This window comes from Temnothorax americanus, unplaced genomic scaffold (assembly GCF_048541705.1).
Source record: "Temnothorax americanus isolate GAGA-0224 unplaced genomic scaffold, ASM4854170v1 Scaffold3, whole genome shotgun sequence".
In the NCBI taxonomy this organism is placed as follows: Eukaryota; Metazoa; Arthropoda; class Insecta; order Hymenoptera; family Formicidae; genus Temnothorax; species Temnothorax americanus.
The window spans coordinates 6,861,668-6,886,803 of NW_027509442.1; the positions used below are offsets into that span (position 1 = coordinate 6,861,668).

The 25,136-nt window shown below is 37.0% G+C and overlaps 2 protein-coding genes across 7 annotated transcripts in view; one reads left to right on the forward strand and one right to left on the reverse strand.

Annotated features, from left to right (window-relative positions):
* LOC143900236 (protein turtle homolog B) overlaps nucleotides 1-2,497 on the reverse strand; it is a 236,933-nt gene extending 234,436 nt beyond the window's left edge. For all 6 annotated transcript variants that reach the window (XM_077411339.1, XM_077411337.1, XM_077411336.1 and 3 more), the window contains exon 1: nucleotides 1,800-2,497. The gene's annotated coding sequence lies outside the window, so the exon portion shown is untranslated. The remainder of the gene's footprint in view (nucleotides 1-1,799) is intronic.
* Nucleotides 2,498-3,972: 1,475 nt separating this feature from the next.
* Nucleotides 3,973-25,136, forward strand: part of Nachrbeta2 (nicotinic acetylcholine receptor beta2) — an 84,135-nt gene continuing 62,971 nt past the window's right edge. Inside the window, exon 1 of the mRNA XM_077411368.1 lies at nucleotides 3,973-3,988. The gene's annotated coding sequence lies outside the window, so the exon portion shown is untranslated. The remainder of the gene's footprint in view (nucleotides 3,989-25,136) is intronic.

The following is a 25,136-nucleotide window of genomic DNA, read 5'->3' on the forward strand; positions in this document are numbered from 1 at the left end:
CGTCCGATTGATCGTTACACAGCACGCGAATAACTACCGTCGCTCCCGAAAGGAACCTTCTACGAAGTGGGATCCCCGCGAACGCGCAGATTTAACATTGAAATTTCGCGAAGATTAAAATTCTTGCAGCGAAGCGCGAATACACCGCTGCGAAGTCGCGCTCCAGCCGATGCTCGCGCGCGCGCGGCGCCATCACGCGACGCCGACGACGACGCCGTGATGGACGAGATGCCGCATATTTATTCTCGAAATCGCACATGATTTATGATACGCGAGGCGCCAAGTGTCAAGAAACAATGCGACACGATTAAAATTAATTCGGAAAACTATGTCGTACGGAAAGTCTCGGGGCTCGCGGCGCGCGATATTATAGTTTCACTCGCGTATATTCATACGCATAACGATGTGAATATCGTTATACAATTTTATTGCCACTCATAAATATTTTAGAGAACTGCGCCGTGTTACACGGCAAAGCAGGAAATATGACTCGATATTTCCGTACACGGTATAGAGCACAATATTTCCAATATATTCCGTATTCACATATTCGGAACAATATGGCCCGCTTTAAGTTTGTAAATAATATCTCATTATTTTATAATTTCAACATAACAATAATGTGTCGCGCCGAATGAATTCCATTTGTGTCGGATTTCGTGTCGTCGATTAATCGCGAATCAATACTCATGTATTTATTTACTCGAATATATATGCTATTGTGTTATATATGGTATATTCATATATTAATGACGAAATGTATATTTTCGAATAGTTTCATTAGTCGCCATCCCGATCACGAATGAACTACGATCAATGGCGCTCACTGTTGTCGTTATAATTAAAAAAATTTTAAATTGGCTCATCACGAAACTGTCACGAAAATTAAGGGAAAAAGTTGCAAAGTGAGGAGTAGCGTTAACGAACGTGCGCGGCTAAGCCGAACGTGGCGCGCTCCGCGAAAAATGGTGCGCGCAATTGTTAATTTGAAGCACCGCAATTAAAAATTACGGACGTGCGTGCGCGTCGCCCCCATTCTTTTTAAATATGTACGGTAACCAAACGAACGTAGAATCATAAATGAAAATGGAGAATTTTAATCATCAAAAAATAATGAAAGAAAAATACACGATGCGCGCGTATACGAGAAACGCGTCTAGCGTTTCACAAATATTAAAATATACACGCGTTTACATGTATACAAACACATGCATGTGTATATTTTAATATCCCGGATTCATAATTAGCGACGATATCGCGGTAATGTATTTTAAACACACAGCAACATTTCAACACACAAATTTAAATTTTATCGCGAGAACGGTAAATATATTTCAATTTTTATTTCACAAGAATCGCTTTCCGGATATTTAATTTTAATTTGTAGCTAAATTCCAGAAATATTCGATAAAATACCAAACTGACGGAACCCAGTCACATCAAGTTACTTTCGTGAAACACAATTTCGAAATTAAAATGCCAACGCGCCTGCGGAAAGCAGCGAACTTCGTTACGCGTTGAAATACCGAAATTATACGTATTCTCGAATATCGTGTATCCCTGTAACCAGTGATCAACATTTACCAAATAGGCCCTCATTTATTTGTGCGAGACGCATTAATACCAATGCCACATTGATCATTCGACCGAATATCGTCCATCCAATAACGTTCGCGCAAATCATCGTCAGTCTCTCGCGAACGTTTCCCATCGATCGTCGCGTGCTCCGCGATCTGGTATACGCACCGTACGTAGTCTCGGCGAAAAATCGAAAACGAAAACAAAAAGGGAAATCTTACCGCGTAGAAGATCCTCGGAGAGATAATAATCAGAGCGCACGACACATTCCCTCCGAATGCGATCGCCCGTCACGACGGTCCGTTTCACGCTCGAAGGTCCGATTATACCATCGTCGAGAACGTTGCCTCGCAGCTTCACGCAGGACCATCACCGCGTTAATCCTCTCGATCGCGAACACACGACGAAAAGCACGCACGCACTCGCGTAAAAGAAGAGAGAAAGAGAGAGAGAGAGATAGACGGGGAGGCGAGGAAATTCGGTAAGAAAAAGGAGCACACTTTCCTGCAACTTGTTGCGAAGCGCGCGATCGGCACCTTCTAGATCATCCGGGCCGACAATGTTTTCGCGGCCGACGCCGATCGACTCGTCAGTCCAGCCGAGTTTTTCGAAAGAACTACTACCGCCGCCGCCACCGCGGGATTCCACGAAATTTTCGATGACAAGTGTTCTCGAATTCAAATACGGATCTGCGATCTGCGCCTCGGGGATCTTTCGGCGCCTCGTCGCTCCTCGTCGCCCCGCGCGAATTGCCCGTTGATAACTTCGGAGCGGTTGGGTATATGCCGGGGTATACGCGCGACCGGTAGCCGCCGAGGGTGACTTTCCGCTCGGCCGACCGCGGAACTACTTACTCGTGGAAGGGATAAAGACGCGACGGACCGCACGACGACGCGACGAACGCTGACTGCCGACTGCCAACTGCCACTGCGGCCGCGGGCCGAGTGGGGCACGGGGCGCGCGCCGGTCGCTCGCCCGAGCCCGCCCGAAGATTCCCGACGTGCGCCGAGCCGCTCGCGAAGCGTGCCCCGCGCGCGCGCGACCAAGTAAGTAAACGGCTGCCGCGCGAGAGGCATTACTTTTCGTTTTTTCGTACTTTTTTGCCTTTTTTCTCGTATCAACGCGCCGATGACCGTGACGCGGTGCGCGAGAATCGCGTTTCCGTTTTGCGAAGGGCGAAATTTATAACGGATGATAAATATACACACCCCTCGGTGCCGCGAGCGCTCCCCGAGAAGCCGGAAGCGAGATCGCTTATATAGCGCCTTTGCCTTTATTACTCCGATATGCCTTTTCGCGAGCGTTACTACGTTACTTACCGCGGGCGCCGCGCGGGTGCGGGTGGAACGCGACGCGCTGCTCCGTCTCTCGACTCCGGACTCCGCCGTGCCGATGGCGATGCCGTGTGGCGACTGTGGCGTCACCCCGCACCCGCCGTGTTACATACGTACAACGTCGCGCGTTTAATGTCGCGTAAGTTATTCGATATTTGCCGGGTAATGTCGCGTAACTCGTTCGATATTGCGACAGTGATATTTCTAACGTCTAACGTCTTTTACGCGACGCGACGCCCCCCCCCCTCCGCCCGCGCCGCCTCACAGCTCCCTCGCGATGATGAACACTCGCATACTCGCACTCGCCCGACCCACTTCGCTCGTAAACCATCGACGCGGTACGACGGTATCGACCTTCGATCTAGTGCCGATGTTGGGCTTCGCGATATATGGCCGATGGCGATCGACGCAATGGCAACTTCACGCTGCACACATGTTCACGGTGTACGCGCTACGTCGCAATCGTCACCGCGCATTTATCTCGTCGGTGGACGATGAGCGTCGCGCCGGACGAAACGAGCGAGACCGGTAACGGTAGGTATATACGTTGGTATAATTGTTGAGAACAAAAATATACCGGAGCCCATCGAAAGCTTTTACATTGCGTCATAAATGTATATTAACGTTTCCATGAATATTTAATCCATGAATCGACGAATGAGCCAGAAATTGTGGCACAGGCGTACCGCGTATGTGCGTGCGCGGAGTGCCGCGAATATATATGGACTCTCGCCTGATGTCATAATTGTAACGTAATGTAAAATACGGCATAAAAATTACCCCGTAACGACAATCTATGGCAACGTAAATATTAATATTAACCGAATAATAATATACATTTATGGCGTACATTATGACGTATAATACAGACAGCGTACAGCTATTATTATTGTTACACAAAGATATTTTTCGAATTAGTTTCTAACGAGCTAAGTAATAACTGCGTAAAAGTTATGCCGTATCTTATATATATACAGATCACAGCTATAATTGTATTATTTTTTCCGCGCTTTCAGGGAATCCAGCCAATTCTGCGTGGCAGTAACTTCGTGGCAACGCACGGCAACACCGAGACGGTAAGTCATTAGAAGTTATAATTGATAAATTAATACTTGCATAACGGCCTCGGAAAGTTCTGAGATTTTCAAAAAATTTCTACAACCATGTTGACAATCTGATCTTAAAATATACCTTTGAAGCGAACTTAATTAAAGGACGAAAAGAATTATGTCACGCTCGGTGAAAGCAAACAGTTAATAAATGAGACAAACGGCGAATTTTTAAGCAATCAAATAAGGATATGTTAAAAAATAAAATTAAAATGAACTTTTTTATTTAAAAGTTACAAAAGAACTGTTAAAATATTTGGACCACGCTTGGCCTTCGTCAGAACATTATGATGAAAAACTACAAAGAATTGCATTAAAAGATAAAATAAATGTAAGATGTAATTATTTTATTTGATATTTTAATGAGATTTCTTGCAACGTTTTGTTATAATCTTCTGAAGAAGACTAAGTGTGTTTCAAAACGTTAACCATATTTTATAACTTTTAGATTTTTAATAAACAAGTTTGTTTTTCTTTTATTTTTCAACTATATTTCAACAAACCTTTATTTGATTGCTCGAAAATTGGCCATTTTATCACTTTTAATCAGAAGATACTTGTTCCCCGTGGTAAATATTATCTTCTTCTCGAGCTACTTCGAACAAATAAAAAATTTTTTTCTTATGTTGGGAAACGTTAATTTATGTATACGAAGTTATTCTTAAAAAGCGATTTCATGATAGATGTAATTTCAGCTATACTAATAACAATAAGATTTCTTGAATTTAAAAAAGTTCAAAAGCCGAGAGATGAAAGAATGCAGAAGCTGCGTTCTATAATCGATATATACGCAAATGGATACGTCTGAATTTCTTTCGCGATACATTATACCCTATTTTATCTTATTTTTACGTAATTTGTAGAGCTTTTTAATTACGCGCGATAATAATTATTCATAAACATCGGTAAACGTTGCGGTGCGGTGTCTCGTTTATGCGGGCACGTAGGAAAATCTCGTCTCTGCAAAACATTCCGAGAAAGACGCGAATAGAATTAGCGAACGAACTATCCGTATATTTATTCGTTATAAGGAAGAAGTTATTTTCGCGCGAAAGACAGGATTTAATCTGGCTGCAACGTAATAGCTTCGGCGCGTATCCGTGGTTTATGAAATGACGTTTCGTTCACGTCGAAAAAATATGGGCGTCCAATACTGGGCTATGATTATGTAAAACATGCATGGAAAATCCCAGTCTACCTGAAAGTAATTGGAACATTCGCCCAAGAGATTTTTTGGATCGAACGCGTTATGCGCCGTATACGTGTGTTTCATGCATTTTTTGCAAGTTATGCGAGGGCGTCGTACATATATACGGCGTCATTTTATTTTGCGGAGCGTGGCTCTCTAGTGTTTGCGGTCTGAGTTGAGTATCTGCATTGAAGCGTGTTGAAGAAGCATATATACTCCCGCGAGCTGTCGATATGTACACAAACACGAGGGGGGAGGGGGTGTGTGTATCTCGACATTCCCTCTTGATGCACTCACCAAGATACGCATGCATTTTTATAAACCGTCATAAGCGGATATACTGGTTACGCTCCTTGATCCATATCTCAAGTTTGCGTCATACCCGCGACAAACCCACCGAAAAAAGAAATTGTAGTACAACAATTATTTATTCCTTGGTGTAAACCAAGAGAACGAGTATCAAGAGTATAGGAAGAACTCGAGAGATAATGATAAAGACATAAAATCACAAATTATTATGAAACATGCATGGATAATATAAAACTATAGAAGGAACGCAGGTAATAATACAAAGGATTTAAAAAGTTGAAGTTTAAATGTGTCATGAAATACGTATTATAGACGACAAGAAATCTTCTATAATATTTTTTCTTTTTTTAAACCATTCTCATATATATACATATAAAAGATAGGGAAAAGATATTTTCAAGTTCAGAGAAAAGAAATATTTTTAAAAATAAAATCGTGAAACTCCAGGTGAACATATAAATCGCTGAGAATATCATAATTGCCAAATTGTCCGTATTCCGATAACAGAAATGTAAAAATTTTCGTTATTTATATATTTTTTAGTTTGTCGAATAGGATAATATTTTCTCTTTTTATAAATATTTATTAGGTAGGCACTTGATTAAAAAGAAACAACAAAATATTACGTCTTCGTGGTCATATATTTAAAAAGCAGCAAGGCATTCCGAAATGCGATAGCTTGTGCGCTCGAAAGAAAATTGTCTCTCAGCTTTTCTAACGTCTATTCAGCAGATGCACTCACGTGATTTGCTCGTCTCGGTTGATGAGAATACATGCTCCGACTCGTCGCAAAAAGGCTTGGCCGCTATAATGTCGTATTGATAAAGATAATGGCAGTATGCCTCCCCTAATAGCCTAGCGATAAAGACAAGAATGACGCTGAGGCAAATAATAAGTCTTTTTGCATCACAAGCAACCTTTCTCATTATACCTATTTATGGACTTATAACGCAGCAATCCATTTATAAACTTATTAGCGACTTATGTAGCGACCTATTCATTCTAGACTTACACTGTAGCGAGAGCCATAACAAGCCACTTTACGTCTGTAGAGTTGGCCCACTTTTTCAAAATTTGGACAAGCCACCTTACTGACCAATAAGACATATTTTTTGTGTTATATATGTTATTTTTTATAAATTTGCTTTAAAGATGAGAAAATAATATACGTATAGCTTATTTTCGAAGCAGCGCAAGTCGAATTTTGTAATATCATGAATTTTAATGAGATGAGTATGCAAACTGCTGCGGTATATTTATCTTACCAAGATTTTGAAACTGAATCTACGCCACACCTTTAAAATAAGCGGCTTATATCTATATATAATATAATGCGTTTTAATATAGGTACGTAGCAACTCTCTTTTTTGTAAATGTGTTTTTTATTTATAATGGAACGTAATATATTTATTTTATAGTCTATAATTTCAAATCTATATATTAAAATGCAATTAGTCAAAATCAATGAAATATAAACCAAGTTTATTACTAAAATTTAAGCTTTGAAATATATAGAACAATTAAATGCACTTTGAAAGACAATATTTAATAATTTAAAAATCAAATGCATAATTGAAAGAAAGTAATAATATTTTAAAAGTATAAAATCTTATATCTTATATATTTACATTTAAAGATTTACATCTATGAACGTATTAAATATGAAAGTAATCTCTTGAAAAAATAAGAGATTACGTAAAAATATAGTTTACACAATACGAAATATTGATTGCTTGTTATATTATATTTTACCCGCGATATTATAAACTATTTAGTATAATTTTCTATTTTTCAACGAAAAATTCGTCTTCTTCTTTTCTCTTTCTCATCGACATAAATCACGTGAGGCAAGCCAGCCACTTATTAAGCAATGGCCCTAACGGGTGGCCAATTATTCAAATATGATCGAATAAATACATAAGATAAGCAAGCGAGAGACAGTTAAATCGATCTGGAGCGATGCGATGTCGTTTGTATACATATAAAAGGCACCGACGAATGAGCGGTCGTTATTCGCCGGGATCTTCTTGTCGTCGGCGATGCGAGCGCACCTTTTTCGTGCTGGATGCGCAACGACGGAAGAGAGGAGGGGTTCGTTTCAAAAGAACAGCGCAAGAAATTACGAGTGCCCCAGCACGAAAACCACCTAGACCCAAACAACCTCGCATTTTCTGTCATCGTTTCAAAGCGTATACGCGCATACGCCCACGGATAATCGACGAATGCTCGCAGTGACGTTTTTCTTAATTATTTCGGTACCTCGAACGACTGCTTCGAGACAACAACGAGCATCGACGTGAATAACGTAAATACGTCAGGAAATACCTAAATTATTTTTAATGGGTATTAAGTCGCATCAGCCGTTTAATTTTGCTGCGAATCATTATAAATTCGTTTGCGAAATGTAAATTTGTGCTCTTTCATTTAATCTTCGAAGCTATGTAAGCTTCTTTTCATTAAAAAAGGAATTGAGACTATGAGATTTATGTAGACTACGCATCACTGTGTAGATATTACGATATATACAGCGCGATTACAATACACATTTAATATATAGACTTGTGCAAACTACGGTACACCGTTAAACTTTCGATCTACAAATTGTTTGACGAAAGTTAATATTCAAAGTTAATATTCATCAGAGGTAGATCTTTCTTTAACAAAAAAATCAACATATCGATTATTACAATTTTTCAATCTTAAGTAATTTAAAATCAAGACCTTGTCGTATAAATTTCAGTAGGAATGCAAATATATATTTTGTCTTTTTATTTAATTTTAAGTATAATACGTGTTGTTTTAGAGTATGAACTTAGAATTCGAATTTTATTATCATGTCGAGTTACATAAAATTATTTAAATCGAAAATTACTGAAATATACAGAATGTTAAATTAAAAATTAAATTATATTAAACATTTGAATTAAATTGTTGCTTAAAAGCCATGGACGAAGATTTGTATTTAAAGATCAAAGATTTTATTGCCACTCAGAATAAATAATGCTTTTATATATGTGTACGGTTAATAACGCGATATGAACAAATAACGTATCGATCATCTAACAATTGATCACACCGAACAATTCTTCATTTTCTTTTCCATGGATATTAAGCGAGAAGTCAGAACACTTGATTAAATAAGACATCGATCAGCCATTTTTCGTTATCCCATTCTCTGGCCTGCAGCCACCATTCTTTTCATCAGTTTTCTCGGAATACATTTTGACAACACGCAGAGAGAGCCAACCGCGACGTCCCGCGGCCTCTTCGGAGTTTATGAGAATGCATGTCATTGACTCTATTGTGCGGCTTATGGACCCCGGCCCCGGCGAGAGCAGACACGAAAAGGACCCTTTTCGAGATGCTCGTAAGAAAGCAAGGAAATTCTCCACACACGATATCCCATTATTGTTCATTTTAAGCGCTTCAACAGCAGGTACGCGAAAGACTTTTATTTCCGTTCCGTAGAAACGCTTGAGAGATATCATCTGACGAGATTATTGGGCGAGGAATGTTATATCATCAGAAATTAACACATTAAAAGGACCGCGCCCGATTTTAACGAGTGCAATACAATTGTGTATGTTTGTTCACAATTTTTATCGTTTTTAAAACAATCTTGAAATTTTGTATCTCACGATAACAAATTAAAATCGCGCGATTTTCTATGCGCAAGTTATGAAATAATTATTAAGCGTATATATATTTTTTTCTGAATGATTTACTATCAATCACAATAATATTTCTTACATTATATAATCACTGATTGTCAACAATGAAATGAAGCTTGAACTGAGTAGAATGTCATAATAAAGGGAGTAATTTTCTTATTTCGCAACATTAGTCGAAAAAATCTTCCCGTCGTCATGGTATCTTGTAGTAACTATGTGCTCTGACGTGAACGGGTTAAGCGTGCGTAATAAGGTTAATGGCCCCCGACAGGCACCTTGCGGCGAGAAGAACCGCAGTACGACGTCTCGAGACTTAAACGTGTCGCTTTAAATAGTCGATCAACCACTTTTAATGTCTCTCGATTATGCCAATTTGAGGGAAGTAGTGCGCGCGTCACGCCACTCGGATTTCCATCAGCAAAATTATTACTTCAGCCTGTATATACTAAAATACGCAAGCTGTATTTCGGCTTTTTTGCTACAAGATTTATTATTAATTTATTATTAAAAATTCTAAATTTATTACAAAAATTTAAAAAAACGTGTCACTTAATCAAATTTCTGTTGAAAAAAGGATCGACTTCAAATCGGTCGTATAGAAAAATTTGTCGACTTCTCAAAATTACTCCGTATACCATTTGTAACAATTCAACGACGAAAGAGTTATCGATTACCGTAGACGCCGATATTTGCATCGATGAACAGATGGAATTAAACGCCAGTAGGTATATAATCTATACATAGATATATTTACTATTCGACGACTTTGTATCGAATAAAAGCCTACAACGAGAAGAACACACGGCTGGCTTGTCGCGAATTCATTATCTAGGTGCTTTATTTCACTCTACCGCCTCGAACGTTGGATGAAATCTCAATACATGGATCTTTTCGCGCGTGACGTACGCGAACGCGGTGAACGGTGATTCGTTCGAAATTAAATCTTTTTCGATATCCCTTTTGATGTAATTCGTTTTAATTTTAGCTCGCCTCCGTGCTTCGGCCTTCACGGAAATAATATGTATTAGAAACACGGATGGAAATTTCTCGAAAGAGAGAAAATACGTGAGCTAACGTTCGAACAACGAACAAACGTTCTGTCAAACTTTTTTTTCCCTCCACGTATCTTTGATAGATCTATAGAGACGGTAGTGAAATGTTATTTATTTTAATTCATATAGGCTAACGGCTAGCTGTTCAAACGGAGTTATTGAAATGGAATTATTCAAACATACTTCGCAAATTGCATTTTGTCGAATAAATATTTTATCGATTTTTCATATCATGGTATTTTGCCAGATATTGTATGATCTCGATTGCACGACCTATTATATATGCTATGCAAAACTTTTATCGCAATTTTTTAAATATTTATTTTCTGAAAAGATTTAAAAAGTTGAGATTTTAGCCATTTTTATCTATAGCAAGGTGCTAGATGAAAAAATTTGTGGTGCGCATCATAATTAATTTATATTTCAGCAAAGTAAATTTAATCTCGCTTAGCATTTCTCGTATTTGATCAATCATGAATAGTTTGTAATAATGTAAAAATTATTTATAGAAACAATAATACTTTATAAATATGAAATTATAATATATAATACATATACGTGATGCACATACGTATGACCATCGATTTGGACATTATTTAAACAACAATGAATGAAATATGAATTAATCACGGTGTCTGTAGAAAATTTATTTTTTTTTTTTTTTCAAGAAATTGCGGAGATAAATTTTGTGCATACACAGAATACACAAGGTTTCTATTAGAAGTTTATTTTGTACTCAGATTACGAAATCAGCTTTCGCCACACCCAAATGATATTTCTATTATAACGCTCACGTCGCGATATATATAGGTTAAAATTAATGCAAAACATAGGATGCAGATCGATGTATATAATATCGCGCATGACATAGTTATATTGAATATTAATTTATTCGTGATAATTGACACTTCAACGGAAATCCGCTCGCGTCTTTCCACGTGACGATACAAAGCTTAATAACAAAACTATAATGAACGATTCAACCTTTACCGAGCACGTTATATATAACAATTCGAAGCAGATGGACGCTTTTGAATGTCCGCAAGAAAAATAAGGAAAAGTTAATACTGCAATGTAATTGTAACAAAAGTCGAGTAGATCTCGTTGTCTTTGACAATAACAAACGTGACGACCACGTTATTATGGCTCGGCCGTGGGCCGTGTCGCAAAGACGGACAATAAAACCGCACCCGAAACGAGCGAGGTTTAAACACCCGATCAAACGACAGCGGTCACACGAATTGCGAAATTAGCTCGGAAGCGAGTCGACTATTATCCAGGCGCTTAACGTTAAGAGACGTAAACGTCGGAGAGCGTACTCGAGACTCGAGTATGCGCCCCTTTAACGCAGACGAAAAGAATAAGTGTCCGCGCGCGCGAGCGCGAAGATATCGGGCGGTCGACGCGGCGCCGCGCCGCGCCGCCCGTCACATTTTGTAAATATTTGGTGGCCGCGGCGAGATCGTTGCAGACAGTAGACTGCAGCGACGGGAAAGTCGGATCGCGGTGATATATTCGTGAGAAAAAAGCAGCCCAAGCGAAAGCCACTAATCCACACCGCTTTTCGGGAAGAATTTAACGAGCGTCATCAAGAGAGAATAAGGAGGAAAATTTTAAGAATGTAAATAGATTTACGTGCAGAGAGAGAGAGAGAGAGAGAGAGAGAGAGAGAGAGAGAGAGAGAGAGACGTGAAAGAAAATCATAGTGGAAAAACCGTGTGTGAGTATATATGTCCCCAAAAATATAGAAATTTTATGCACATGTCACGTAATACCAGATGCTATCGACTATAATGGATGAAGGATTATTTTTAACACTGAAACAGAGTAAATTGTTTTCATGTAATAGATATTTTATGTGTAGATTCGTATAAAGCGTACATTGCGACTTCTTACATATTTATATGAATCTATAATAGCATAATTCAATATATTTTTATTCAAATGAGATAATTATTAGTAAATTGTGTTTGACAATGTTTACTGTACATTTTAATTAATTTTTTGGATTTCGCATTCCGCAGTATTTTACTAAAACCTTGATACGATAGCCGGATACAAATATTCGTTAAAGTACCACTTAAACATACTGATGGGACTTAATAGGCTCGTATAGGACATTTAATCGATAACCCTCGTTTCGTTGCGCCGATAATGATACGCGAGTGTGAAGAGCCGAATTTACAAAAGCGATCGACGGTTGGAATTTCGCTTTATCGCGGTTGCTCCGCTTACAAACCAGGGACACGCCGTAAAAATTCATTTTAACCAACGCGCGAGGCTTGAACGCGGTCTAAACAATGCACGTTATAGTTGTGGAAAAAAAAAGAGGAGAAAACAAAATATGCGGGAACAAAGCAAAAATCGCTGGAGCACGCATCAATTTCGATACATCGATCTGCTGACGGGCAGATTCATTGTTTCGATATTTTCCATCGCATATTTTAATTGACATTCGAGAAGCGCGTCGCGAAAACCATCCACACATCAACGCGCCCGGCCCGGCATTGTGCGGGGGCTCAATGCCAATCGCCGGGAAGCATAACCGTAACGCGTCTCGGTGAGAAAAAGTATTAATTTGTTTGCTTTTCCGAATAGAATGGAATGAAAAGTCGAGTGCTCTCGCGGTAGAGCGGGCAAAAATCTGCTGATTTCTTTCAAATCGGATGAGCTCAATGAGAACTCATTTGAATCTAAATTAGACGCCTTTTTTTATTGTACACGCACATAACGAAATCTTTTTCCTATATATTTAATACAAAATATTCTGTCAACTGTTAAAATTCCATGTAAGTGCCGTTATAAAAATATTTGATAAATTGTTAACTCTAATTGTAAGAATTTTAATCAAGATGCATAACTTTGTTATTAATAAAAAATAATTTGTAAAAGTTGTTTCTCGTTCTCTCAAGCAAACTCGAAAACGTATTTTGGAAAGTTAAGCGCTATTAATAATATGAAGCGTTATCTTGAAAAAGTGTCTGTAGTAATCACGCGATTGGAACTTCCTCCTTGTGATTCGCGAAGTCGATGGTTAGGATGTATTTTCCTGTTATTTTGCCGGTTTCCGCGAAATTTCGAACGCATTAAATCGAAGCACGTTTCTTATCAACCATGCTCGACCCACTCTGTCATAACGCATCTGCCGAGCTAGCTAGTTTCAGGAAAACAGATTTTGCGACACTTTTCGATTTCCATTCGATCCCTCGCACGAATTCGTGGTATTTTTCCAGTCATAATATCAGAAGCGTCAAAAATACATATATATCATAAATATGCAAAATATTGTACACGATAACAATATAGCTATAGATTTTCTTTAATATGTAATCTATAAAGCTTGCTTTTCTCTGATTACAATGATATATATAAATTATTAAAATTTTTTAAATGGAAATATTTTGGAATAATTTATAGTATTTATTTAATTATAATTCTATTTATATATACATATATTTAAAGAGAAGTTGCATTTTGAATATTTTACCGGTGGACATAATAGTACACGGATTATATTTGTAGTGCAATGGTGTGTAAAGCTTTCGAGCGTTAAAGAGCATTAACCCTGGAATGCTGTTCTAGATTAATTTTCACGCGCGCCATCAACATAATTTATCTTTTAGTGTTTTGTAATTGCTTGTGTATTTTATTATACCTATTTAATACTACAAACTAAAAAAGACTATTGCAGTTAAACTAAGTGTTAAAAATAAATAAAAATTGGCTTTTTTATAAAAATTTTTTGCAATATCTTACAATATTAACTTGCTATAGTAATATAGAAAAATTAATTTCGCATTCTCTAATTAAAAATAATTGTGCAAATGGCACGAGGCATCTTAATCGTAAGATGGTGAAAAGAAGAAAGAAGGTTAATTAAAATACTGACGCTAAACGAAAGTATTGTGCGCGTTTCTCTCTATACAAGAATGGCGGGAAGGATTCGGGAGAGTCGGAGATCGAACATCGGCGTATCCTTTCCGCGAACTATTTGCCGCGTGATAATGAAGCTGGTGGTTCATTAGGCGAAAAAAAGCTCTGGTAGCTAACGTTATTGGACAATCCGGCTACCGTCAGCCGCTTCATCTCGCTTTTATTCGATCTTTTATTCGCGTTTCCTTCCTCTCTCTCTCTCTCTCCCTCTCTCTCTCTCTCTCTCTCTCTCTCTCTCTCTCTTTCTCTCTCTCTCTTTCTTTTTCTTTGTCTCGCTACATTGCCTATCACCTTTTCCCTTCCATCCTTCGTTGGTGGCAAATCCCTCTCGCTGCGTAGCTCTGTGGAATCGCAGCTTCAGTCACTGTTCCACTCCAGGGATTAAGTGTAGGTATATCAGATGATACGAGATTCCGTAGAATTGAATGTGCCACCGGCGGCAGTGCAGTATCAACGATATATGTATAAATATGTGTGTGTGTGTGTGTGTGTGTGTGTGTGTGTGTGTGTGTGTGTGTGTGTGTGTGTGTGTGTGTGTGTGTGTGTGTGTACACCGAGGGGGGAGGGATTATTCTGTTATTTTATCGGGTACCCGGGATCGAATACGCCCGCGGGTTTGACCGAGATGCCCTGTTCGTACGTTGTTGGTCCAGTGAAAAGGTATAGGCGTGCATATTTATCGCATAGTCAAGGGTTTGTTTAGGCAACGATATAGTGATTCGCATTTTTGTCAAAAGACACGCAGTCACGCGACTTACTAGACGTCAGTCATTATGCTACCTATAATAATCGTTATGACTGAAGAGAAAAGAAAAAGCAAGAATATAGATAAAAAGTAAGAATGTATATGAATAAAATGTGCGATTGCGTGTATGAGGAAGTGAAATAATTGCTTACCTTATCTAATAAAATTTAAGATATTTGATAATTTAATTTAACGAAATTCGTTAATATTTAATTAAATTTTGGTATTTCTGTTAATAATTAAAAAAACTTTAATAAAAAAAAAATATTTTTTTTTTAAATGAAGATATAAATTTTGATATTAGATTCTTTTGCAAAGAATGCATTTTTTTCTTGAATATAAATAAAGTAATTGTAACAGTATGTATAATACTGCAATTGTACGTTAAAGAAAGAAATTAATAACTTCATAAAAAACAAACTGTTATCGTAATACCGTACTTGCTGTGATAAATCGCTAATTCGCAACAAGTAGTTAATGGCGTCATAACGTTCACAGTAATATAAAACCCTTCTCACTCGGAGATTACAACGCGACACGATAACATACGATAATTTCCATCGTATAACGACCGCGATACTTTTCTCTCCACCAAAGTTATAAGGTAATATACTCAGAATTCTCTTTAAAATAAGAAAAAGAGAACTCGAATGAACGTGTTAATTTAACAAGTCGATGCACGAAAAAACAGAGTCAATTTCACCGAACTGCTCGTTAGCGCATCTCGAATTCTATATAATTTGTAGCGTGCATACGCATTTAACCTTGAAAGTGAAAGGCCGAATCGGGATTCAGGAATCTAAACTCTGCAGATTTGTATGACGTGATATGGATCCTGATTTCAAAGACTGTCAGGAGTTTTGTATACATTAAAATATTTAAATATTCAAATAATTAAGATATTACATATAGGACAATTCTGTCTGTTTGAGACGCGAGAGTTTCTTATATTTTCCACACTTAAAATGAAATAAACATTTATTTATAAAATAATTTTTTAATGTATAGAAAAGGAAAAATGTGTGAAGCGTGAGAAATGCGATTAAATTAAACAGATGTTATGATACCAAAGTTAAATAAGATATAAAGTTGCAAAATATTACATTTAAAACATTTATTATCATACAGTTTAAAAACACTAGTAGTATGTAATCCTAAAAATTTGATTCCAATATTCCATACAAGCTAAGCTAGAGCTCTAGTGTACAGAAACTTCTGATTATTATAGACAATGGTCACTATATATATTACTATATATATATGTGTGTGTGTGTGTATAGTTGTAAAAATACAAAAATAAAATTGCTTAGAATATAATACAAGAATATCCCAGAGTAAAATAAACCAGGAGAATGTGCTAAAGGAGGAAAACGACACATTAGATGCGATCTCGTAAAGATCAATGTAACTAAACTGGTTGCATTGTCTAAACAAAATTCTTCTCATAATATACAACCGCGCGAGGTATTCCGGGCAAGTGAGAGATACAGCACTCACGAAGCACCCAGAAGCGGCGCGAAACGGCTCGTAGAAGGACCGGAGGTAGAAGCGATAGATGGAAAAAAGAGAACGTTCGGAAGCGGTATGAGGAGGAAACGCAGAACGCAAAGAAGAGCGACAGAGCGAGATGGAGGGAGACCCGGAGACCCTCCAATAACAGTCGCCTTCGTATTGCCAGCCGTCCAAAGTCGAAGGAAACACACGTCGCCAAAGCGGAATCTCAATCCCGAGTCGGAGAACCACCGTAAGTACGCGATATTTGCACCGACGATTTTCACGAAACTGTTTAACGACAAAAAGATAGAGAAGGGAGATATTTGTCCGTGATGCGTTATATGTCGTGTCAAACTGACATGGATCTTAACCGGATTTATTTCGACCTACAGAACTAGGGTTCCTTGTTAATCTCTCAATTCGCTATTGGCGCTGAAATTTCTCTCAATGAAGCGACCAACTTTATGTGAAGTTGCGATACATTCCGGCGTTTCTCCGCAACGACGTTGCGATGCATTAGATGATCAGAAGATACAATCTTGTGATCGCTTTCTTCATTTAAAAAGTGACACCTTTAACATAGATACATTTTACAAATTTCAAAGTAAAAAAAAAATTTAGTATTATAGATTTTATATGTAACAATTATAATTATTAGGATTGCTAAAAAATTTTATATACAATACATTAGCAGCAAATCGACGTGTAATTAAAATTTGATATTTCAAGATAATATTTAGAATATTGTGGGAGCGTATAAAGAAACTAGAGGAGGCCAAATAAAATTTTCGATTATCGAGAATACGTTTTTTTTTTGCAAAGCATGGTAACCGATCAACAGAATTGAATATAATTCTTCTCCTTGTCCATCTGTCCGCGATCTTCCATCTTCTTCTACATTCGAAGCTCGCAGCATCACCCTATCATCCCCATCGGGCATTACGAGCAATACTCTTGAGGTTCCTTAATTAAAGGGATTGACAGCTACATTACTAAGAGCCGCGTTATCGAGAGATCGATCTGCCGTGCGGTGGAAAGATCGACCGCTAGGTACGACCGAGTGCATCCTGTTTTTTCGCTTTTGTGAATCGCCTGTCCGGAAAGTAACCGACGGCTGTCTTCCTTCGGGTCCTTTCGTAATTCCGTAGCTCGGTCGGTGCCTTTGAGGAGCCGTCTTTAACCGCTTTCGTATGAAGAATCGAATTCTCTAACAAGAGAGGAGAAGATGCTACGCTTTCTCTATCTCCGACGACGCGCGTCAGGATTCCTCCAAGTTGAAAAGGCAATGTCTTTTGCAACCTCAATCGTGCAGGCGTACTTTGGAATACGTATTAACAGACGTTGAAACGAACTTTAAAGAGAGAAGTCAACAAGTCAAAGTTGCAATGGCAAATAAAATAGTTGGTTGATTGAGAAATGCTCTCCTAAATGATAAAATAATAAAATATTAAAATAGAGTTATTAAATAAATTCTTTCGTACATAACAACTTTAATTTTCATAATAACGTGAAAATCCGGAAAATTTAAAAATTTAAAAATTTTTTTCGGCGTTTTTGATATCCAGTAACAACAAAATTTTCAATAAAAAATTTAGAGTAAAGAATAAGTTTCGGACAATGAAGCGAAATGATGCCAGGTTTCTTGAGAAATAGTCCATAATGTATTATTATCTAAATTGCTATTCTCGGTTAAAACTCCAACTGAAGCGTGAGACGGGTCCTCGAGGTGAAAGGATCGCTCCTCGACTCTGCAGGAAGAATTATTCCAGAATGCTTACTTTCGCTTATCGTGGAGGGTATGCTTGAGCCAGGGCTCTATATGCAGAGTGCTTGTTTAATAATCAAGAGACTTCGCGCGGGATGCATCGCGGTGCCGGCATGCCGGGGCCGCTTAATCAAAATTCTATCGCATCGAGCGCACTCCTCGAGCGCTGGGTCGCTGCTCTTTTTTTCGGCATTTTATGATTCGTCGCCAGTCGCCAGGAATATATCTGTCAACGGGTAAACGAGCGTACCTGCTCGCGGTGAAATGATCATTCAGCCTTTATTGTTCCGTGACGCAACGAAAGTGTCGAGTATATTTGCCACCTGACAGATGGAATTTGATATCATGGCAAACATAAGTGGCATATTTAGTGATATATATGGCACTCTTGAAGTTAATTCTATGAAAAATTTAAATATTAGAAAATGCCATTATTAAATTTTCATAATGCTAAAGATTAAAGAAATTTTTAACAAAAGTATTTAAATAATTGATAAATAAAATGAGATAAACATATTCGGATAATTGCAACATTATCATAAACATATTTGAATATATACAATTTTAAGATATAATATAATAGAATATATTTTTTGAAATAAAAAGAGAGTTATATTTTTGATGATATTTTTGAAATTTGTTATTTATTATACATTTTATTTTTGTAAAACAATTACACGATTGTATACAGTCAAAAATATAAAAATAACTTATTATTACGGTTTGACCTTCTAAATATTGTATAAATTTGATATTTTACAATATCCTAGTTTTAATGTTTTAATACCTCTGAAATTCGTCAAATCAAAAGAAAAACAAGTAAAATAATATTATAAAAAACAACAAATCAAGTAAAATGATATCATGATAACATGATATATTATGATATCATATTAACTTAGTAATTTTTTTTTCTTTTATTTAAAAATTCAATAATGTTTTAATTTACACAATACGAGATTCTGCAAATTCTATAAATAAAAATTATTTGAAATACATTGCAGTAAAATATATACATATACATATACAGTTCAAAAAATTCTCTTCATACAATTTACGAATTTTCGTTATCTTTAAATTGATTTAATTAAAGATTAACAAAATATAAAAACAATCAACGATAAATAAGCAGCATCTTTGAAATATACATTTATGTGTATAGCTGTTTTCTTTGTGGGATTCCACAACAAAACTTGCAGAAGTCGCAGGATGCGCGTAATTAATGGCATTCTTCGTGGCAGGCAATGCGCTAGCGCGAAAGCACTTCGTTAACCAGACGGGGGTATATGGCGTTAATAAATTTTCCTTAGCTGGTGCAGCGGAGTATTCACGGAGGGACAGGTGGTAATATGCTAATTAGAATTCTCTTAAACCTGTTTACGGCTATCTTATGAAATTGATAAGATAACACGAAACCTGAAGGTTTGATCTCATCTATAATAGTTGTACAAGCGAGCATTCTTCTCGCTCCACGGATTGGAAGCCCTCATTCAATTTATACGATGCATAGATACGCACTTGTCGCTACTACCACGCATGATACCATCATAACGAATAACCGTCATATATCTTGCGGAGAACACATCGCAGTACTATTCTCTATATTAGATTTTCGTGTCGCATCAAGTCGTGGAGTCACTAATTTTAGAATGAAAAATTATAACGGTTTAAACATATAATACATATTAATATTAACGTTGTATGCAGCAACAATAAGAGTTTATTTCAGTAAAACATATCAAGAAATAAAAATGCGGATTACACATTCCATACAGATAAATTAACAAAAGAATTCAAATCGAACATAATGGAATTAATACAAATGCTTGCAAAATTACAATTTTTTAAAACTTTGATGTCGAAAAGGATGTTAATATTCTTTCAGTGCGATCTTAACGGAATCTTAATAGAAAAGAAAGGAAAGAAAGAAAAGAAAAAAGAGAGAATAAAGATAGAATAATGGAAAAAAAAGGAAAACTTTTCTATAAGTAGACTAAACTAAGTAGAAAAAAAGTTTTTTTGTCTAGATTAATAAAATTCAAAAGATTAAGAAATAGATTTAGGAACAACATCTGTCATCATTATATATATAGCGATAAAGAAATAAAAAGATCGATTGTTACAACTAGAAACTCAAATCAATTCCATCGTAGCTAATTGATGTCGTAGGCATAAAATGGATGACTCTGGCGATCGTGAAACTTGCGTCAAGTGGCGTCGGATACCAGCCACCGAATGTTTCAGTTATAACTTGTCATAGTTCTTGAACTAAAATCGATAGAGCGTAAATTTCGTCGGCTTTGCGTTAAACTCGTTACGGAGGATAATGGCCGGCAGCTTTCGGATCCCACAGACTCGAATCAGAGACAGTTTGATCGAGTATTCGATAGATGAGTTTACGATACGTTCCCATGCTATCAAAAAAAAAGAAAACACAGGAAAAAACCAATATGCAAACGTTGTGTTATTGCAAATATATATTTTTTAATTTGTTCCTTTTAGCAAACAAATATTATCCGACTTGAGAATAAAAATATATTATTACCGATTTGCTATTATCGTTTATGGTTTCTAAGATTTTGCAATTAACTCTAAAAAATCTGAACAAAAACCTACAAATTTTAATTATAAAAAGTTTTTAAAATTATTTCTGATTGTACAACAGTATTTTAGAATTTTATAAGGACAAAGATAATTATGACATTTCAAAAATTTATATAGATTGATATACCAGAAATACCATTTTTAAGCAATTATTTAACATATTAATATTGAAATTCGCGAATTGTTTATAATTTTGGTATGTCATGAAATTAAAAATTTAAATTTCATATACTTTGAAGTATTAAAATTTAATTTTTTTTATTACTATTTCTTTATCATAATTTCACGTTTGCAACATGCAATTGCAAATAACGGCAAATAACGGCATTTCCATATGCACAAGCTGTTATACAGTGCTGTATACACACTGTACACACTGTACACACACACACACACACACACACACAAAAGCATTTATTCAAATAATGCTACAGAATGTCAGAACGGCGATGTGCTGCGGCACCGGACGCTCTCAACTAGTTCTGGCATTCTTTTCTTCTCCTCTTTCCAACACGCTCGTCACAAATAACAGGCCGCCCAGTATATATTTTATAACTACACGCGTGTCGAAGCCGGCGCGTCGTTATACGCTCTTCTCGAACCCGTAATCATCACCTACCATCTATTCCTACCGACGAACGCAGGTATTGGTGCTACACCGCTGCACATCGCTCGAGGGCGAATTCTCTGCCCTCAACGGGAGGAGGGACATCTCCCAGTTACCACGGAACCTCCAGACAATAAATACAGCACCGCAAACCTCCTCATCACTATGAAGTTGTCCTTTCCTCTCTCTCTCTCTCTCTCTCTCTCTCTCTCTCTCTCTCTCTCTCTCTCTCTCTCTCTCTCTCTCTCCTCCCTCTCTCTCTCTCTCTCTCTTTTTCTCTCTCTTATTCTATGTTTCTCTCTTCCTTGTTAACGATGGAGCAGCTCAACCATTCAAGAAGATCCACGACGATGTACGATTAAATGATAGGTAGTTATCGTTAATTGTCGATGGGACAGTGTCGACGTGTCTCCGAAAGAAACCGTGAATTTCCCTCGTAATCTTACAGTTCCCGTCGTATTGCACTTTCCTGTTTAATGTGACAACGAAAATATTTTGATTTTTCTGAACTAATTGATCAATATGTCAGACAATTAGTTAGGAAGAAACATAATAGTAAACGTTATGAGAGTTAAGAGTTTCTGAAGAATTTCGACAGTCGCAATGGCAGTTGGGATTTTATTTCTATAAATTAGTGAATCTTTTAAAAGAATTTAAATAATATTAATATTTTATAGGATTCTCATCTCTGAATTCTCTTAAATATAATTTTGTCTAATCTTTAGAATCTATGTCTTATAAATCTGCAACGTTTTTGTGAGTTGCAAATTGAGTTACTTTGTATTTAAATTTTGATCACAATAAGCAAATACGAACTTTTAAAATTTCATACATAATAAATTACATATATAGAACAATAGCAACACTTATTTTATCTAATTATAATATATTTTTTATTTAATTATTTTTAATAAATAAAAATATTGATTTTATATAACTTCATAACATCTCGATATTAAACAATTACGAACATAATCTTAATAGTTACTATACTCTACGACAATATTAAAAAATTAAAATATTTTTTCAAATGTTACAAATTTTTAGAAACAGATTTGATTAATTCACCGATATTCTTGAGAACTAGCACACGTATCCACAATTTCAGGACAGCGTGAACGATATGGAGGAAGAGAGGGTGTATGAGAGGATGTATCCGATCGCATCGCATTTTACCTGCGGGCAGAAATTTACATCTCCCGCAGAAGCATTTAATCAGCTGGTGCCCAAATGGAATTTGGTGGCGCTTTAAAAGGGCGCTCGAGGGGGAACAGGTCGAGCGGGGAGAAAGAGAACGCGGGATAGGCTCGTATATACGTGATAGTAGCCGGTGCCACTCAGGCAGCTTTGTTGAATTTCACGCCATTTGAGTAAATGGGGGAACAGATCAAACAATGTGGATATTTTGTAGCGCTGTTGCTGTTGCAACGCGTGGTCGATGTAATTCCACTCGCGCGGCGAACTCTCCCTCTCCCCCCTTTATTCTCGCTCCCTCTCTCCCTCTCTTTCTCTCTCTTTCTCGCTTTCTCTCTTTCTCTCTCCATCTTTTTCCGATTCCTTTTACGCCAGAATGGCGCTGACCGTCATAATTACGGCTTTCCCGCCTCCTCTGGCCCCCCTTCTGACGCGATTTCAGCCAATCTGCAATCAACGCGCGGACAAATGATAGCGTCGCAATTTCGCGATCGAACACCGTCGCCGTCGCTTTGTCAAGCAGACACGCGATTTTCTTTCTCGATAGAACGTAAAGTGGCAACTTGGTCATTCTTTACCGCTACTTTAAGAGGGAGAAAAGAGGTCAAATAGAAAACCTGATAAGAAGAAATGTGTTCTGTCTCGGAAAGAAACGGGGTAACGTCCGATGTGAAATAGTATACATATATATTTAGTTCTCGCTAAATAGTGTCAATAAAAAAATTAGTATATATATACATTCTATGTCTAGTGTGTTTGAAAACAATTTAGCATTTTAATTGTACACATTGGCTTTAAACTGAAAAATATTTTCCTCGCGGTAATTGCAACGTCCACAAAAACACTTATTCAAATAAGCTTATATCATTATTTAATATATTTTTTTAATTATGTGCAGAACAATTATTTACAAGATATTATTATTGACATGTGACCTCCATCTGCCGCACGAGAATCAAAATATCACATATACATATATGGCACGCGAACACGAAAATGTTAATTAACTAATTAACAAACGGTGACCGTGATTATGAAGCATAAAAGCGATAAATCAGTTATATTTTAATAAACATACAGTGAAAGCAGCGTTACACATCATATTTCGGATAAAATCACAGAACTACCGAATACAGCCACAAATCGTGGAAGTGACGTCTCCATCGTCCGCGCCATCGAATAACCATAAAGTTTCATCAATCTGTCGTATTTTCCCCAATTACCATATCCTTAGTCACGTGTGCCTATCCCATTATTACTCTCATTCAGCTACGATGCATGCATCCTTATTACTGCGGATTCCGTTTGACTCCGCCGCGCGCGTGTTCATGTATATCATCGCTCGAGTGACCGACCGGTCCACCCGGAGGAGGGATACCCGAGACTAAAGAAACCGTGCGGGTTAGTTTCTTTAATTAATGAGCCGTCGAGCTCATTACGGAGAATGAAATGCCAATGTGGAAAACGACTAATATTAATTCCGGCGTTAAATGGGCAATTTTGAATTTAATAGCTTGTTTACCATAAATTCGAAAATTTATCGACTATCTCGACGACTCAATTTGCTTGGTCCGGTCGGGATAACAAAAGTCAAAATATAAATAGGAATGGCCACAACGACTCGCTATATATAATCACCGAAATCGGTTTCTTTGTTGTCGGCGAAGCCCGCGGCTCTCTTGTCGATACTCGTGCAAGTGGTATTCTCAAAATTTCTCCATTAAAACCCGATACGTTGATGTACGTGATAGATTATTACTCGTGGATATCGATTACCGCGTAACCAACGGCGGTGAACATCGATTATCGTTTATCGATTATCGTCTGTACCGCTGCCGAGCACTAATGGAGCTCATCGACACTCTTCGAATCCGTATTGATTCGTGACGGCTCGTGGTTTCCGCTTACGATTAACAAACAATGCCAGCTGAATCGGCGATCTATCTATAATAGAATAGTAAATCAATCGACTATCTACCTCCCATAACTGTCTTTTTTTTTATTGCGAATCCTGGTTTGAGGTTGATAGTTATAAATTGTCGTCAGCGTATTAGAGAAGTATATTGGAAAGGATTGATCGGTTTTATTGCTTTGCACTGTTCGTATTTGCATACTTCGTTATCGTCGTTTACTTTATTTATGACTTATAATTTCTTCCTGTAAATCATAAATCAATATTAGTACCTACGTATCGAATATTGGAAACTTCGCATATTCTTCAAGTTGTGTATAACATTGTTATTAAAAGTATGCTTTAATCAATTTCATATCCGTAAATGCTTTAAGTAAAATATTAATATCAATTTATAACGAATACAGAAATGGAAATCATTTATTTTGTGGTATAATTGGCATAATATTTCATTTTATTTTGTTTTAATACAAGTAAGACTCGATCAGATACAAATTTTAAATTTCTAATTATTCGCAGTTCTTTATTCTATATTTTTACAATTTTTTTTAATGAGATATTGAATGCACGGATCATATACTTTCTCAATTCAAGGCTTAGTGCCCACAGATTCACGGTGCACCAATACGCGCACTCCTAT